Source organism: Aethalodelphis obliquidens, unplaced genomic scaffold (genome assembly GCF_003676395.1).
Source record: "Aethalodelphis obliquidens isolate GAN/ISIS:26980383/991018 unplaced genomic scaffold, ASM367639v1 scaffold11, whole genome shotgun sequence".
In the NCBI taxonomy this organism is placed as follows: domain Eukaryota; kingdom Metazoa; phylum Chordata; class Mammalia; order Artiodactyla; family Delphinidae; genus Aethalodelphis; species Aethalodelphis obliquidens.
This window is the reverse complement of record NW_020837955.1, coordinates 28,996,831-29,014,714: the sequence shown is the minus strand read 5'-3', so window position 1 is coordinate 29,014,714 and position 17,884 is coordinate 28,996,831. Positions and strand designations below refer to the sequence as shown.

At 44.7% G+C, this 17,884-nt stretch overlaps 1 long non-coding RNA gene across 1 annotated transcript; it reads right to left on the bottom strand.

The window, feature by feature from the left end:
* Positions 1 to 291: 291 nt before the first annotated feature.
* Positions 292 to 17,672, bottom strand: LOC113623426 (uncharacterized). Its single transcript, XR_003433928.1, has 3 exons — positions 17,661 to 17,672; positions 11,574 to 11,584; positions 292 to 426 (listed from the first exon to the last, which is right to left on the bottom strand). It is a non-coding gene; the product is annotated as an uncharacterized LOC113623426 (long non-coding RNA).
* Positions 17,673 to 17,884: the final 212 nt, after the last annotated feature.

Here is a 17,884-nt window from a genome sequence, read left to right as displayed (position 1 = left end):
GCACAATCTGAATAATCCTTTGTGGAATTCCAACCAATACAAAGACCTCGATTAAGAATCATCAGGAACATCCAGCCCAGCATCCTCTCTGAAGTTCTCTTCAACAACTCCCGCCAGTCCTGATGGCACCCAGATCGGATCTCGATCCTGTGGGGAGACACAAAGAGATCCCCTGGATCGAGTAATAACACGATCCGGGCCCTTCCATTGATTGGACAACACATCTTTCCACATCACTTTGCCATAATTTTTATGGTTTGTTGCCACATGGCGTTCAGCAGAGGTTTCTTTATCATCACCACAGAACCATCCTGCCCCGCCACCTTCAAATTAATATGATCGTTGTTCTCAGTCTTGACTCCTTCCTTGGGCTTTTCGTCGGCCATGGCCTTGTGGATTATAGGGCAAGCCTGTAATATGACACATCTCCCTTCTGTATTCCCTCGGGAGCAAGAAACAATCCCCCATTCCCTAAATATTTAATCAAAACGCCTAAGGCCTGTTCAAGCAACTCCATACAAGGGGCTTTATCTCGACTATTCAAAGGAATAGAAAAGAAACAATCTTTGGCTAGCGAGTGGCGGCATGTACCAATGCCCATACCGCTCTTGTTCATATGCCGCGGCCGCTCCTTCTAAATCTTCCTCCTCTCTAGGATTTAATTCATCTTGAAACAAATATAATTCCTTAAACTCATCTAGGATTGGATATAATCCTGGCACCGTTTCTTGCTTTTCCTTTTGTTTTCTTTTTTCTCTTTTCATAATTTCAGGCCTATCTACCGTAGTCCCTGTTTGTTCATTCTCTGATGCGCTATCTTGAAAACATACCTGACTGGACTACTCACCGACGGTTCACTCCGTGTGTCGAGTTCTGAATCGGTCCTCCATGCAGGGCGCGAAGTTCCCGGGTTTCGGCACCACTTGCGGCGAGCCGCCTCCGACCAGCAGAATAACGAGTCGCCACACGCAAGATTCTTCTCGTATCACACTTTATTGGAGCACAGCTTGCTTAAAGAAAAGATGGAAGGAAGACACCGCAATCCTATAGCAGTCTGCTTATATAGGGATTAAGAACATGTGTCGCTCTGTGATTGGCTTTCGCCGATGGTGCGATTTGTGAGCCAGCATCGGATAGGTCGCTACTTTAAAACCTCATTAGTATACTTAGCGCAAGCGCAGTGGCCACAGGAAGGATGACTCAGCTTATTTCAGCTTCCTGCCGCGTAGCAGTTAGCTGACCGCGCCCTACAGTGGCGGTATATAAAAGGGACACGGGAGTCTCAGGACACAATATCACGGGTATTTAAGAAATGCCTGAGGATCTCATAATCTCAAAACCGGTATCGTTTGGGCTGAGAGATCAAGAGACAAAAAGCTGAGGGATATTTCATGATCTGGAAACTTTCAGTTTCCTTTAATATGAAAATACTCAGCATAAAGTATTAAAGATGTAAGGATTCAGAGGTTTCAGGAGGCCAAAGAAGATTAAGAACGTCTCTCCCCAGATGAAGTGCATGGTGTATCCATTACAGGGCATGGAGGTTTCCCCTCCCCTCCCCCGCACGTTCCACTTAATAGAGAAGACGCTGAAAACTTTGAAGAAATGCTTTCTTTGTTCTGTAAGTTCCATGATTAATTAGGTATAAGCCATGTTTCAAAACGTTTCGTCATTTATTTGTAATTCTCCCCAGAGCGTGTACAGTAACTTGGCTCAGAACACGTAGATTACATTGCAAATGCTACTCATATGCTGGAACTTTTTATGTTTCCTTCTCTTCCCTCCTCTGTTTTCCCCTAAAGCACTGGAGTCGAAGAACAAAGCTGGACTCCAATCCAAAAGCACACCTTGCTCCGTACGGGTCTCCCTGGCTTATCAGTAACCCCCACGAGGGGGATAAACCGGAAACAGCAGGGGTGCGGTGGGCAGCCTTGTACCCACACACGGACGGGACCTCCGGGGCTGCGCGAGCCCCCAGTCCAGCAAAGATGTGTGTTTGCTTGAAGACCATCTTCATCCCTCCATCTCTATTCATGCCTCCCCACCGGGGGTATAAACTAGTGATCAATGTGGTGTAGCTGGAAACATGGGGAATACAACTGCAGGGGTGAGACAAGCCTCGCAGCTTTGTTTTTCTCTTCTGTAAAACGGCGATAACAGTCTCTGAGCTCCATTGACTCAACCCTAAGATTGAATATGATTCAGCACAGTGCTTCATTCAGAGTACACGCTTTAGGGATGTTCACTGTTCTTTTGATTATTGTCAGTTTGGCCCAAGTCTCCACCCCAAAGACACGCACATGCGCACACACACACACAGGCTGTTCCTTCTTGCCCTCTGTCAGACTCCCTGACTCACTACCAAGGCAGCCTCTTACTTCTTTGGAACATCTTTGTTTCTATGTCTTTGCTTCCCTTCACTCTTCTCAAAAATAATACTCTTCCAAAGCTCAGATCGAGTGACGCCACCTCCTCCTAGAAGCCCCAGGAAGAATGTGTTTGCAGTCCCCACTCTGTAGACTATTAGAGCTAATCAGATACTTTGTTCTTATGGACTCTGTGGGCTCAAGGTTGAGCCCTGATCTTAGTAAACTTTATCTGCCTGGAGTTTAAAAGTATGTTGAGGGCTTCCCTGGTGGCGCAATGGTTGAGAGTCCGCCTGCCGATGCAGGGGACGTGGGTTCGTGCCCCGGTCCGGAAAGATCCCACATGCCGCGGGGCGGCTGGGCCCGTGAGCTGTAACCGCTGAGCCTGCGCATCCGGAGCCTGTGCTCCGCAACAGGAGAGGCCACAACAGTGAGAGGCCCACGTAACGCAAAAAAAAAAAAAAAAGTATGTTGGGTTTATTCACTGGGTGTATTAGTGTCCTAGGGCTGCCATAACAAAGTACCACAAACTGGGTGGCTTAAACAACAGACATTTTTTATGTCACAGTCCTGGACTAGAAGTCCAAGATCAAGGTGTCAGCAGGGTAAGTTCCTTCTGAGGGCTCTGAGGGAGAGTTTGTTTCAGGCTTCTCTGCCAGCTTCTTGTGCTTTGCTGGCCATCTTTGGCAAATCCTTGACTTGCAGAAGCATCACCCTTACCTCTGCCTTCACCTTCACACGGCCTTCTCCCTGTGTATGTGTCTGTCACCATGTCCAACCTTTCTCTTCTTAGAAGCACACAATTGTATTAGATTAGGGCCCACCCTAATGACCTCACCTTAATTTGATCATCTATGAAGACCATTTCCAAATAAGGTCACATTCACAGGTACTGGGGGTCAGGACCTCAACATCTTTTTTAGGTGGAGACACAATTCAACCTATAACACATAATTCAACTCACTAAAAGTGGGTGGGTAACCACTCTACGGCTGTGTTTGGAGTCAGAGGTAAGTCAGAGCCCTATAGGTTCATTCTGCTCCTAATTTTAGCTAGGACAGGCACTGAGGATTCTGGGAGGGTCTTATCATAGGATCACCCCAGCCTGTCTTTGTCATTAAACTTAGGCTCGTGGTTCTCAAGCCTGGCTGCCACCGTAAAGTTACCTGGGAATCCTAAAGACAAAAACAAACAAAAGAAAACAAACACGACAATGCTGGGGGTGGGGGAAGACAGAGTCAGTCTGTCTTCTTACGTGCAGCCAGGGTTGAGAACCACTGTGCTAGACTGACATACAAACAACCCATGTGGTTTTCCCTGGTCTAGCCCGAGAGACGTTTCTCATCTGGGGGCTTACGACATACTCGGGATGCTTCAATGATCATTACCAAGTTAAACTGATCTTTTATATAGAATTCTATTAAAGAATAGAAAAGGTTAAAATCCTCCAGATGGTTGAGATTAAGGAGAAATACATTCTCTCCTAAAATATGTGGCCATTGCCTTAGTGTTGGACTACTTTTGGGAGGACCAACTCTTGCCCAAATGGAGGAGTGTAGGCTAGGGTTTCAGTCTCATGTACAGTAGTTGTAAATGCTTTGAGATCCAAGAGGGAAAGATCTGTAAGTGAAGACACTGCTGTTGTCTATTTCCATGGTGGCCAAAATGATATTCCAGGCTTATACACAGTCTGGCTGGATGGTTCATCTCGGACTTGGGATTATTAGTGTTTTGATTAGAGAAATGAGCTGGTGTATGAGGAGTATGTAGACACCTGGAGAGAAATAAGCCATCCATGGGCCAGACTTTTGATAGAAAAGATAGTAGGATCACTGGTAATAATAGTAGCTAACCCTTACATGAGTATATTGTATATCTGATGGGTATGGTAGCAAGGCTGTTATTGCTACTAAATTTTTATGCCAATTTCCTACCTGACAAGACTCCATTTTGAATATTCAGCTACTTGAATGACTACATTCTTCCTCGTGTCTTAGAAATATGAACAGAAGGAAGATTTCTTTGGAAATTAAAAGCATCTTTATTTGGCATTTTTTTTTGTTGTCTTTTTGCTGTACGTGGGCCTCTCACTATTGTGGCCTCTCCCGTTGTGGAGCACAGGCTCCGGACGCGCAGGCTCAGCAGCCATGGCTCATGGGCCCAGCCGCTCCGTGGCACGTGGGATCTTCCCAGACCGGGGCACGAACCCGCGTCCCCTGCATCGGCAGGCAGACTCTCAACCATTGCACCACCAGGGAAGCCCCTATTTGGCATGTTTTAATAAAGGGCCTAGAAGGACAAAAAATGCCTAGATTAGCATTTCAAGTTTTGGTGAACCGAGGTTCAGATGCCTGAGAAACAGCAAAATAATGAGCGCATAGGTCCTATAAAAAGGACTGGGAAATTACTCACTCTGATCAAATTCAGTTTGCTTATTTCAGAGAGAACTGGGGGAGGAAGAGCAGAGGAAAATGGGTTAGTCAGTCAGGACAGACCCATTAGTTAGTCCTAACGATTAGTTGCAGAGCCTACAAACCTCAGGGATAAAAATGATACCTACAACTCTGCCACCTTCGCTACAATGTATATAATATCACAAATAATAATTTATCAATTGCAACAAGTTTGCCCTCAGTCGATTACCCTGGTCGTAGCAGAGCGGGTCCAGCAGAAAGGGGAGGAAGAAGTTACAAACTTTGCCTGTGTCACGCACGTGAGGGACATTGGTGAGTTTAGGGACCAAGGACCCCTCTTCTGCCAAGAAGCTGATCTCCCGTATTTATTTGGGTGCAAACCAAAGTAGAATAATGGGAAAGGAGGTCCTTCATGTAAAAAGAACTCAAAAACTTTACAGACTGAATTAGGTGTAATCCTTATGAGATCCCTAACAGCTCGTAAATAACTTTTAATGAGATTTCCAGCAAGTAAAATAGCACGTGGGGGAAAAATTATTCTTTTTTATTTTTGTTATTTTGTTTTCAATAAAGCACATATTTCATATCTGTTGTTTTCCCAACCCATAGCCGAAAGAAGGGAAACCATTGCAATAAGAAGAGATTAGTACTGAAAATATTTAATTAACTGATAGGGACAGGAAACACTTGAATATGTCATTGGAAATTCTTGACATCGCCCACCAATCTATGGAAACTTATAGAGCTGAGTCTAAAGCATGTCCCGGAGTTAAGCAGAGAAATAAATCAAGGTTTGCAAATGTCATTTAAGTTTTCACCTGTCCCACGATTCAAAATTATTGGCTTCCCAATGAAAAGCATATGTTGTGTCCCTTGCCTGGGGAGTTGTAATGAAGTGAGGCAGACACTCTCCAGCCCTCCCTCCCATCGTGCCCCTCTTGATTTCCCATCGAGTGAAAATAATTACTGTATCCTTAAGGGAGCGCTTCCCTGGCTTTCCTGCGTCTGGTCTCCCGATAAGCATTGCCATGTCGGCTCCTCCAGCCCTGCCCCTCTTCCTTGAGGGACTAAGGTTTGATTTATGAGAAAATAGTTGGCAAATTGCGATGTCCATCTTGATGGATGACATCATTTGGAGTATTTTGCTGATCATGTATGACTACCTTTTTGTGTTGAGCCTGGTTGCAATTGATCTGCAGCTCCAACAGCTGAAGAAGGGGAAAAAAATAGCAATTTCCTTTTCTTGGAGAGGTCACCAAGCCGAGAGAGCTCTGGCCTTTTGTTCCCTTGAAACACAAGTCACGTTGAAGCCGTTGACGAAGAGCTCTTACAGATAACTTAGATGTCCAAACGAGGACTCTTAGAGGTAGGCAAGACAGGTATGGTTCCCCTCCTTCAGAAGATCGGAGAAGTGAAATTCAGAGAGACTGAGTGCTTTGCTCAAGATCACACAGCTAGACAAAATCAGGGGTTCAGATCGTGGGCTTTTGACTCCAAAGCAAGTGCTTATTTCTCTTTCCTTTCCTTCTCAATGGAACGGGGATGTGCATTGAATGACAAAATCAAACCCCCTCTGTTCTAAGCTATTCAGTCCCACCTGCCCCTGCCCTAGTTGTTGCGGTAACTCCCTATCTCTGGCCCTCTAATATCTTCCTTCCCATCTCTCTTCCTTGCTGTCACCAGCATTATAATTCGACAGAAACAAATCCAGTCATGTCACTGCACTGTTTAACAGCTTTCTGCCCATTCTCCACTGCTCGCCTCTCAAAACTTTCCATCTCATTCCCTCTAACAGGAAAGCTATGGAGTGTGAGCTGGAGTTCAAAGCTGTCTACTTTGAATTTCTTTGAAATCTCATGCTTTGTGTTGAAATTTAATATGGGTTTTTAATTCTATTCTATATGTCCACTTCTTTCCCCTCATTTAGAAACAATGATTTTTCCCTAAAATTCTTTGAGTACAAGTGATGCCCTGGAGAGCTGCCTCACGTTTATCCTATATGGCTTTGCTCCTAATTTAAGGAGCCAAGTCTTGAAGTCCAGGGCTTTGGCAGAGACTACAAGGCCCAGATCCAGCTGGGCCTCCCTTCCTCACCACCTCGTTTCTGTCACTCACCCCAGACTCCTTACGTGACAGCCAACCTGACTTTCCATACGTCTGTGTCTTTGCTATTCCCTCAGTCTGTAAGTCTCTTCTCCATTTGCCTTGAATGGCACGTTTCACCGCACTTTCCTTTGTGGCCTGCCACCCCCCACAAGGATGTGGCTGTGGTTTAATCACCTGCACCCCATTCATGGTAGCAGTTAACCCTTTGGATCCAGATCATTTATGGGCAAGTCTGTCTTTCCCCAGTAGACTAAGTGTTGTTGCCCGTCACCTCCATTGTTACCTACCAGTGCCCAGTGTACTTGGCACCAACCAGGCACTAGATAACTGCTTATAAACTGAATGGAAAATATTAATACATTCCCTCTAGGAGATTGTTTTTTAGAAGGTAGCCTAACCTCTGTGGTTTATACTGTACAGTTTAGAAGAGCTTCCATACATTTAAAAACAAGCAAACAAACAAAAAAACGACTTGAGTGTGCCTTTTTTGTGTACGCCAGGTACATTACTTCATTGATCTTCGTGTTTATGCCACAGAGCGGGCAGGGTAAGTCCAGCTTACCTCATCTCCTTGCCATAACTTAGAGGTTAATCCAAGGCACTGGGCATGGTCTGTCTGGGCTCTCAGTTCCCCCTCCTTCCCAGCTTTGTGTGACCTCAGTTTCCTCACTTGTGAAAGGGGTGAGAGTGGTACTGTTGAGATGCAGCGTCCTGTGCTGGTGAAGGGCATGAGCTCTAGAATTGATAGCCAAGGTCAGGGGTCTGCAAACTATGGCCCATGGGCCTACTCCAGTCTTCCACCTGATTTTCTGTGGCCTGCGAGCTAAGAATGGTGCTCATAATTTTAAAGGGTTTTAAAAAGTCAGAAGAATAATATGGTGTGACACATGAAAATGATATGAAATTCACATTTTGATGTCAATAAATAAAGTTTTATTGACTCACAGCCTTGCTCGTGTGTTTATATATTGCCTGTCACTTTTTGCACAACCATGGCATTGTTGAGTAGCCATGATAGAGGCCATTCAGCCCATCAACGCTCAATACTGACCACCTGATCCTTTCCGGAAGTTTGCTGACCGCTGACCTACGTTCAAATCCCAGCTCCACCCCCTACGAGTTCTGTGACCTTGGGAAGGTTAGTTAACTTTTCTATGTCACAGTTTCCTCTACTATAAAATGGAGATGACAATAATCTCTGCTCACAGGGCTTTATGAGAGGAATAAAGTGCTTGGTAAGGACCCAGTGAATGTTAGCTAATATTACTAAGCTACCTTCCCAGAGGGCTGGAACTTGCCAAGTAGTAGAGTGGGGAGAGAAGGGGGTGCTAGTGCCAGCTGCGTGGGGAGTTCCAACTTGATGTAATCAGAGAGGCTGAGACTCAGGATGTGAGCCAAACTGAGCTGAAGGAGAACACCAAGGGCCAACATGCAGACACCCAGTGGACACCTTTTCAAAGGGCCCAGACAGGATGGAGGCTGGGGTCACAAAGTCAAGAGTTCCAAATTGGATTTAGATGGGACCAACGCAGAAGCCAGTGAGAAACAAGCAAGAGGTAGGGGGAGAAGGTTCTAGAAGATTCCCCAGGTACCAGACAGCACTCCACGCCAGGTCTGACTTAAAGGGACAGGCATGTCATTCCCCTCTACCGATGAGGAGACAGAAGTTCCGAGTGGTTAAATGGTTTGCCTGAGATAACACATCTTGTAAACGACTAACTCCAAAACACAAGATGCCCAGACCACGCCTTCTCCCTCCACTCCACCCCGACAAATTTCCCACCCAGTGTTTCAGGTTCAGATCCTTTCGTGGCCGTTATAAACATCGTTGACACTAAGGGAAACTGCATATCTCTGTTGTTGTACTGTTTCGTTTTTTCCAAGCACAGAGAGTTGTCATCTTTTTAAAGCCATCAAGCATGAATTCGATGCGTTTCCTCCCTTCCTGCAGTTAGAGTCCTCGTTACTGGGTGCAACAGGCACTTGCTGTGCATGTGCTTAGATCTTCAGCAAGGTCTCTGACGGGGCCTCTAGCCCCCAGGCACGTTTCTCTCACAAGTTCAATGACAACCCTGCAAATGGCAAATTATGATTTGAGAGTGCAAGGATCCAAGATGCAGGGAAAGAAGAAGTTGGGGGAAAGCAGTCTAAGAAACGCAACAAGTGATTCAAGGACCTAGGCCAAACATAAACCTACAGATTTCAACAGACACTTGATAAAAACATCTTTATAGTGTCTCCATGTCGTCAAAAGAAAGCTCTAGATCACAGCTCCTCTTGGGTCTTATCCCTGACAAATGTGATTGCCGAAGAAGACTGGGCTCAGAAAGCCATAACTCCAGGGGCAGGGTGAAGACAATTCTGCCTCAGGGCCTAGCGACACGCAATGTTTTGGCTGTTCTGTTGAAAGTAGGGATTCTTGTTTATATGACGATTTTTCTTCCTTGGACAATGTATTTAAACAAGTGTCTTCTTTTGGTCCAGTGTTTCTTCAAATTTATTTATAGAAGAACTCTTTTCCTTCCCCCTTCTAATCTGTTTTTCATATTTTGGTGAAAGGGATAATATATAAAATTTTACAAGGGTTTATCTTTCTTTGCATTTCCTCCATGTGGACATCTGGTGTTCTCATTAAGGAAGTGATGTCCATTCATAGACCAACTCTGTCCTTAATTCATCCTAAAGATCAGTGCCGTAATTTGAAGATTACACTGTCTTCCAATGTCTTTTGCAAAGGTTCTTTTTTAAAAAAAAAAAAATCTATCCAGCACTCTTCAGTTAGTTTTATTCTGCTCATATCTTTAATTTCCAAAGTTTCCTTTTCAGCCTCTTTTCCCAAATGGTAAAATACATAGCACTATTATTTTGTACATTTTGTTAAAAGCATGTTTTTTATGCTCTAAGTCTCTCACCAGGACCCCTCTAAACTTTAGGCTTTAGGGCTGAGGAAAGAGGCAGAGCAAACAATCCGACTGCACGCAAAGCATGCCTCATTACGCATTACGGTGACCCCCGAAGTGCTGTATTCCTGCTGAGAGCACCTCAGATTTGGTCAGACTTTGGAAAGCTTGAATTAGAGTTTATAATCTCCTGAAAATGATATAAACCCAAGGTTGGCTCAGTTCCTGTGATGTCATCAAGGCATTTAATTATGTGAGAGAAATGTTTGGATAGGGTGCATGGAAAATACACACACAGGTACACACACACAAGCGCATGTACACATTCGTGCAAAATGCAGTCGTTCAATCTTGGGCCAAGAGATTAATGTCAATTTCAGAAGCTTCGTCTAAAGAAGTCTTGTTTATAAACCCTTTATGATGCTTTTATTATTGTGGTGGTAATAATAATAGTTTAAAATAGAAACAGTAGTTTGAGCAGAAAATATGGTTCCTCATTTGATTCGAATGGAGATGTTCCCCTCAAACAAGGCTTTGGGTAATTTGCATCTTTCGAACACGCTGGTTCAATACTTTTCTCCCTAAAAGTTCTCTGCACTTTAGAGAGTCACTTATATATAGAAATCCATTTCAATTGACAAGCTGATGAATGACCTGCCCTGTGATACAAATGACTGTGGGTAAACATATTGGGTGCAAGGTATTTTAATGATGTCTAAACAGTCAGAGGTTGGTGTACCTAGCTGCGAAAGGTCTGTTGAAATTGAACCTGCTCGTTTTCTTCACGTTTATGCCCAGTAATTTATGAGTTTGAATGTGGGCTGCAAGTTTGGATTTCCTGTGGTTTGCCCTCCTTTGGAGTTGAGTTGGGGCTCTGCTCCATTCGGCTGGCAAGTGAGTTGCTTTCAATTTAAGCGGTTTCTGGAAATAGTATTCCTTCATAAACAATAGGTCAGCAGAATCAGAGTGAATCACACATTCCTCTAAAAACTTACGTAGCATCTGGTGTTCCATTCCTAGGAATAGTCCTTAGAAAAGCGAATGATCTAGTAGATCAGCTAGAAATTGTGATGCAACGACAAACACATAGCATCGCTTATGCTGTATTTTAGCCCAAAGTGCGTAATTGAATCCATCAAGGCTTCAGATATAACATCTAGCTTACAAGAAAAACAGGGGATAGAGGAACGAGTTAAACACCACCACCAGGAAGCAACCAGACAACTCTAGACAGTAGAACATTCCACAGGACCTCTGGCCTGACCTCTTCAACACGTCAGCAACATAGAAAAGGGAGATCCTAGATGACAAGAGATTTGAAGGCCATAGGAGCAAAGTGAAACATACAATACTGATGTATACAGTGGTTTGGACAAACAGCTATAATGGACATTTGGAGATCAGTTGGAAGAATTTAAATATGGTCTGGCTTTTAGAAGAGAACAAAATTTACTAAAATGGAAAGGTGGAGATAGTTGACAGCAAAATGTAGATTACAAAATTTTTAAAAACCACACACATGTGTGTTTGTGTGTGTGTGTAAAGATGGGGAAGGATATGCACAGATATACTGAATTATACTGGTGATCTTGGGGTGGGTATTAGTTTCCTGTGGCTGCTATAACAAATTACCACCAACTTAATGGCTTAAAACAACACAAGTTTGTTATCTTATAGCTCTAGAAGTCAGAAGTCTGAAAACAGTTTCACTGAGCCAAAATCAAAAGGCTCCCTCCGCAAGTTCTGAGGGAGAATTCCTTCCCTTGCTTTTTCCAGCTTCTAGGGACCACCTGCATTCCTTGGTTCACAGCCCCACCTCACTCCAACCTCTGCCTTCTCATCACATACTCTTCTCTCCCTCTGCTTTCTTTGTCATATTGTCTTCTCTGACTCCGACCATCCTGCATCCCTGTGACAGTGACTTTTGTGTTTATACTCAGCCCACCAGACACTCCAGGATAACCTCCCCATTCAAGATCTCTAACTTAACCATATTTGCAAAATCCTTTTTACTGTTTAAGACAACATATTCACAAGTTCTGGGGACTAGGATATAGATACTTTGGGAAGAGGGGGGAATTTTTTGGCCAGCCACAATAGATATATGGTTTCTTCATCTCTTTATTTTTACTTGTCTGTATTTTCTGACTTTATACAGTGCATATGTACTGGTTCTTTAATATTAAAAGTAAAATGGTGGGTTTTTCCCCGTCTGGAAACTACGCAGTTCCCCCCTCAACTGGACATAGTGTCCGCTCAAGTTTTCATGCGGCCCCTCTAAACCTCAGCTTTGCTCGGTCTCTAGTATGAATCTCTGAAGTAGACAATTGTAAGCAACCTCCCCGTTGGTCTCCCTTCCTCCAACCTCCCCTGATGCTCCGTTTAACGTGTCTATACCAGACCAGAGCATCCCCTGGAAGACCAATTTTGACCAAGAGTCTCTCTTTCAAAAGCTTTCAATGGCTCCCTCTTGTCCACAGGACAGGGGAGCTGCTTCTCCATATGCCCCAGCCCAGGCCACATCGCAGTGGGTCAGCTCTTCATCCCTTCAAGGCGGCCCTGCTGCCAATGCCCTATAACGTCCAACATACTGACAGTTCCTGTAGATGTCACCAGAGTGAATTCTGACGTTCACAGCGCTGTGTTGTTATCTCAGATCCTGAAGGAATCTGACTTGAGTGGGCAAAGTCGCTGCCCCCTGAAGACAGCCAGAGTCTGCAGCAACCCTGCCTGATGCGGGAGACGATGCCAAGAGCGCCAATGCCTCGTTCTCCTGAGGCCGCTAAGCTCTTAGCACCAATGCCGTTGAGGTCTTGGCTGTTTGGTGCCTTTGCTATGTTAGTGTCCGCAGAGCCCCCATGTCTGAAAAACAAGGTTAAGATTTTGGAGGTGGAATGAAAAGACTGTCTAGATGAGAGAATCCCAACCATTTCCCAGTCCTGGCCCACCAGCCCTAACCCATGGCTCTCACTATCTCTTTCTTAGGACAAGCTTGTAAGCAGGCAGCTCCACGGTTCCTCGTAAAACAGATTTTAGGTGGGAACAGCCCACAGGCTCCCAACAGGCCCAGGTGTGCCTGAATCCTAGAGCAGATACACTCTGATATATTCCATTCCGTAACGTGAGCCAGGAACTATCTCGCCGACGATAATATGACTAAACTCTGCGTATTCAGGACACCATGATAGAGTGAATACTTTCTTCAAGACCACGCTTCCTAATTTTTAAATTTTTATTTATTAGCACTTTCAATGCTTGTGCATTCATAGCAAGTAGCAGGTGTCAAAGCTGTAAGAGAACTGTGTGGGCAAAAGCTTGAAGTTGAGAAGCTCCTCTCAAGTAATTTAATTATATTTTGCAGATCTGGGAAAGCCCTCTCTTATCCCATTTTCAGAGAGTTTAAGAGTTCTGCAAAGATGTAGCTTGACAAATGCTCTTATGCATTTTACAAATGAGAAAAATGCCTTGTAAGGAGAGTAAGGAATCTTCTAAGACCTTACAGAACCCAGGTCTCCGGCCTCCCTTGTCACCACACCTACTCCCTGCTTCTATTCTCTGTCAATAATCATACTTCAGCAAACAAAAATCAACCTGCTAGGCAGAGCTGCAGCCGCCTCTGGCAATTCTGTGCAATCCATTTTGTTGTGTAGCGTGCCTCATAGATGATGTTACAAAAATCAGAGTTTGGCAAAAAGCCCTTCTTTTCAGATATTTTATGTGGAAAAAGAAAAAAGAAGAAGAAAAACGTATCCAGATCTCTTTCGAAAATTACTCACAATCAGCTGGAAGGTATTCGGTGAACTTTGTTTTACAGCGTTTTGTGGCCAGTTACAAATTTGGGTCATGCCCTGCAATCCGTCTCTGCCGGGAACTTTCACTGAAGCCGTCAGGGGAATTAGAAATAAAATGTTAGAGGCAGGATCAAGAATGCACAGATGAGCCGGAGAAACTTGTGAGTGGCTTTCTGGATGCGCGATGAAAGGACAGCTAGATAACTCGGGTCCAAGCCCAGAGCCAGGTTCTTATCCAATGTCACTCAAGATTAAACTTGGAGTGTGTTTCCCTCCACCTCTGATGGCACAAAAGGTTTTACTGACTTAAGAACCAGGACCGAACCATGTCTCTGTGATTATTTTATTGGCTGCAAGGTCCACGAAATAATGGTTACAACATGAAACTGTACCGTGTCTGAGAAAATCGGGGAAACAGCCAAGTCTCAAGAACATTCTGTGTCTTTTCGGCAAGTGTCCGCCTTCTTCGCCTGGGAAGCTTAGCATATTTCTAGAGGAGTAAGTGCGATTCTCCACAAAATCTGGTGAGCGAAAGTGACTCTCTTTAATAAACATTCTTCTTTTTTCATCTCTGAAAAGCAAGGGAGGCCTGGCCTGGGAACGCCATTTTCGGTTTCTTCGGAGGACCACGAAGACGTCTGCAGTTCTTCCCGGAAGCAAACTGTTACATGAGCAGTCCCTTTCCTCCCCCGGAGTCGCTCTTTGAGAAGAGTTCCACAGCCGCGGAAACTGAAGGTTACATTCCAACTGCCAAGGTTTCCCCAGGACTTAAATGGAGAAGTTCACCCCTTCAACCCCCGAATCCCAGGGCAGAAACTTTGATCCTAAATATGGAGATCCTTGTCAATATTCCACTTAGGAAGCAGCCCCTCTGATTTGTTTTAGAAGAAAATCAAACTATAAACTAGTAGAAATAGTGATCTGGACTCCTCACTTTGATCCCTAGAGGTGCTGGGTGGATAATATAATAGTTCTATCCACAAGAAATAGCTACCATTTATTGAGCATTTATATGTGCTAGGCTATGAGCTAAGTGCTTTTCATTAAAAACCTCATTTAATCCTTTCAAGGACTGTACAAATTAGATAGTACTAACATCCTTAATTTGACAAAGGAACTGAAACTCAGAGAGTTTCAGTTAGAAACTGTTTCAGTTAGAAACTCAGTTAGTTTCAGTTAGAAACTCAGAGAGGTTAAGTAACTTGCCAAAATCACGCAGCACTTAAGTCATCGAGCTGGGGTTTGAACCTGCTCAGTGTGGCTCCCAATCCTGTCCCACAGTGCCCAGAGCTGTGGCCATCCCCAACTCTGAGATGGACGGGAGAGATGCTAGTTAGACTTCGGAGGACTGAGGAGAGGGTCCATCCAGAGAGGGACAGTGTAGAGCTTGAGAAATACAGAACCGTGGTCCTGCTAGGAGCCTCTCTAGCATAAGCGAAGGGGAAGGCGGTTGGGCCCCATTTGGACAAAGGGTGATGGCGGGAACTGGGCCAGAAGCAGGCTTCAGAGCAGCGGAGGGGAAGAGAGGGCAAACGACCACAGGTGCCCAAGAAGGCCAAACAAGTCAGAGTCAGGGAGCTGGATGCTATCTCCCTACAGAGAAACCCGGTTTGAAAAGAGAATCACTTCTTCCTTCTTCCACTCTCAGGCTGCCTGGCAAGGCTGTTGCAGGACCCAGAACCAATGAACAATTAAGTCCTGAGCCTGTTGTTACCCATGGTGATGGCTGTTGCTATACTGACTAGCGTATAGTCAGGACTAGTCGTATAAGGGATTTATGGGGGCAATGCCTGCGAGGAGAACAGGGGAGCCCTCAGACTGCAATGCCAGCCTGACCCCAGTGGAGGAAGGAAGGAAGGAGGGAGGGAGGGAGGGAGGAGGGAAGGAAAGTTTGGATGGGAAGAGTCTCGGCGGCACAGCTCTGAGGAGGGTTTGGCCAGGCTGACGGGGACTCCTTGAAGCAGAGTTGCCTGTGGGAAGAGTCTTGGATCTCTTGGAAATGGGCCTCTGAGGGAACCCACCCTAGGTCATCGGCTGGGAGCAGCCCACAGGAAGTGTGGCCTCAGCACAGATCAGTGGTGGATCCAGAGAGACAGCGGTGGCCATCAGTCAGCATGCTGGGTGGTGGCTTTTCACAGTCACCACAACTGGCTGTCCCCTTGCTGGCTCCAAAACAGGGTAGGGACGCTCACGGGGAGCCACTGGGATGTCTAGTGGCGGGGTTAATAACGCATATGCCCCGTAGAGTCTCTGTGCAGATTAAATGGGGAAATGCATGTCAGCATCCAGCACAGTGCTGGCACCCGAACGATCCCAGGAGAACAGCAGCTCTCATTCTATTAAGCAGTTCAGGAGAGGTGGAGGTCACCCTGAGGAACTACACCCAGGTCTCAGTTCCATCCTGGGATAACCAGTCATGTTCTTCCGAGGAGATTCCTGCGGCTTCTAGAAACTCCATCTCTCTCTCCTCCCTTCCCCCTCCTCTCCATCCCCACCCAACCAAGGGGAGGGCCAGGCTGAGTTACACGATGCTCCTTCAGAGCACAGGTGGAGAAACCAATCCACCTTGTGCTTGACCTGAGCCTTCTGGTTAGAAAGTCAAGCCGCCCTCCCTTTGGAGCAGAAGTCCTCTTCTGAATGTAAGTTGAACTCAGTCTTTTTGAGATAAAGACTAGCTTCTGAACAAAAAATAGTTTGATTATAAAATGAAGGCTGACTGTTAGCCAGTGAGATGTGAGATTTGGGGCTCCACCGAAGGGGTGCAGGAGGTCTGAGGCCAACGCTATTGATTGGTGAGCTGAAGAAAATAGGGTTTTCTGTGGATGCCCTTGGGTAATGCCATTCTTGCCCTCCCTGGTGACCATTTCATTTACTTATTTTAAGGCAGGGTTTTATGGACTCTACTTGCCAGACCTCATGTTTGCTGGGAGCACCTCAAGTTTCAGACATTTACCGGAGTTGACTCTGGTTAAGCTTCTTTTTGTTGCAAATGCATTCAGTTTGGGGACTGAGTGTGGAATGGAAACCCCAGCTAGAGGGGCAGTAAAAACGTCCTTCTTCTAGAAAACATTGAGAACATATTAGAAAAAAAATTGGCAATAAGAAAGGTCTCTACCCACAGAGATTCTCTCAAATTGGAAGATTCTGTCATTGAAATACGGTAGTCCCATTCGATAGCATCTGAAAGATAAGTATTCAGGGAAATTAGAGAAAAGTTCCTCCTCCACTGGAGAGCCTGGCATTGCCTTCCTGTCCTCAACTGACAAAGAGCCCAATTTTCTGGCATTTGAGAATGAGTAATATTTAAAGATTTAGGGAAAATTAGTCAATGCACCTTGATTATAAACACATGTACCCATTTCGTTTAGCTATTTTTAAATGTGGGTTTTAACCAGCTGCCATTAATAGCGAGTGTGCTGCTTGCCTGTTTTTCCTTCTTCTTGTAATAGAAACGGCAGAAGGAAAGAAATATTTAGCCATTTTGGATCTCTTTCCAGAGCAGGAAGAATTATTGAATATAAATTGTATCTTCCTATCTCATGAAACAAATGAAACCTAAATTAAATAAAAGGAAAATTAACAATCAGGATTATGTAAAAAGCATTACATTTCCTTGGGGCTCGAGTTACAAAGATATGTTTTTGTAAAAGAAAGAAAGGTCAGTTACCACTATTAAACTTGTATATTGTTTTATGCTAAGTCCTTTCAGTGGCCTCTCTGAGGGACCGTTTAGTTTGTATTACAGTCTAATAAACTCCAGGTGCACAGGACAAACTGAATAATCAGAACCCGATGGCCCAAACTAGTTAAAAATAATGTGGTACATTCCTGGTTCTCTGCATTTAATTTATTGTTAATCATTGTTATTACTTACATTTATTGGGTAGTCTTTCCAGATTTATTAGGCACTACATTTAACAGTGTTATCGCTTGTAACTGACCATCAGTGGAATCGAAAACATATTTTTGTAAAGACTCCTACCCCAATTAGTAAGTTGTTTCCCTTTGAGATGAAACAGACCCCCAAAATGACTGTGTTATTTTCCCCTTGAGTCAAAGGGAAACTCTGGCACAAAAACCCACTTTTGCTAAAACCACCTGTTGGATGATAGGGAAGGGGTATCATTCCTGAGACACAGAGGTGACCTTTCCATTCAAAGTGGAAAAATGAGGGATTTTATTCTACACATCAGGGGTAGTCTCCCACTGCAGTGGAACAGGCAACCTCCCAGGGATGAGACTTTTAGGACACCAAGGAAGGACAGGCGGGAACCTGTTTCTCCACCTGCCCGGAATTCTATAAATCC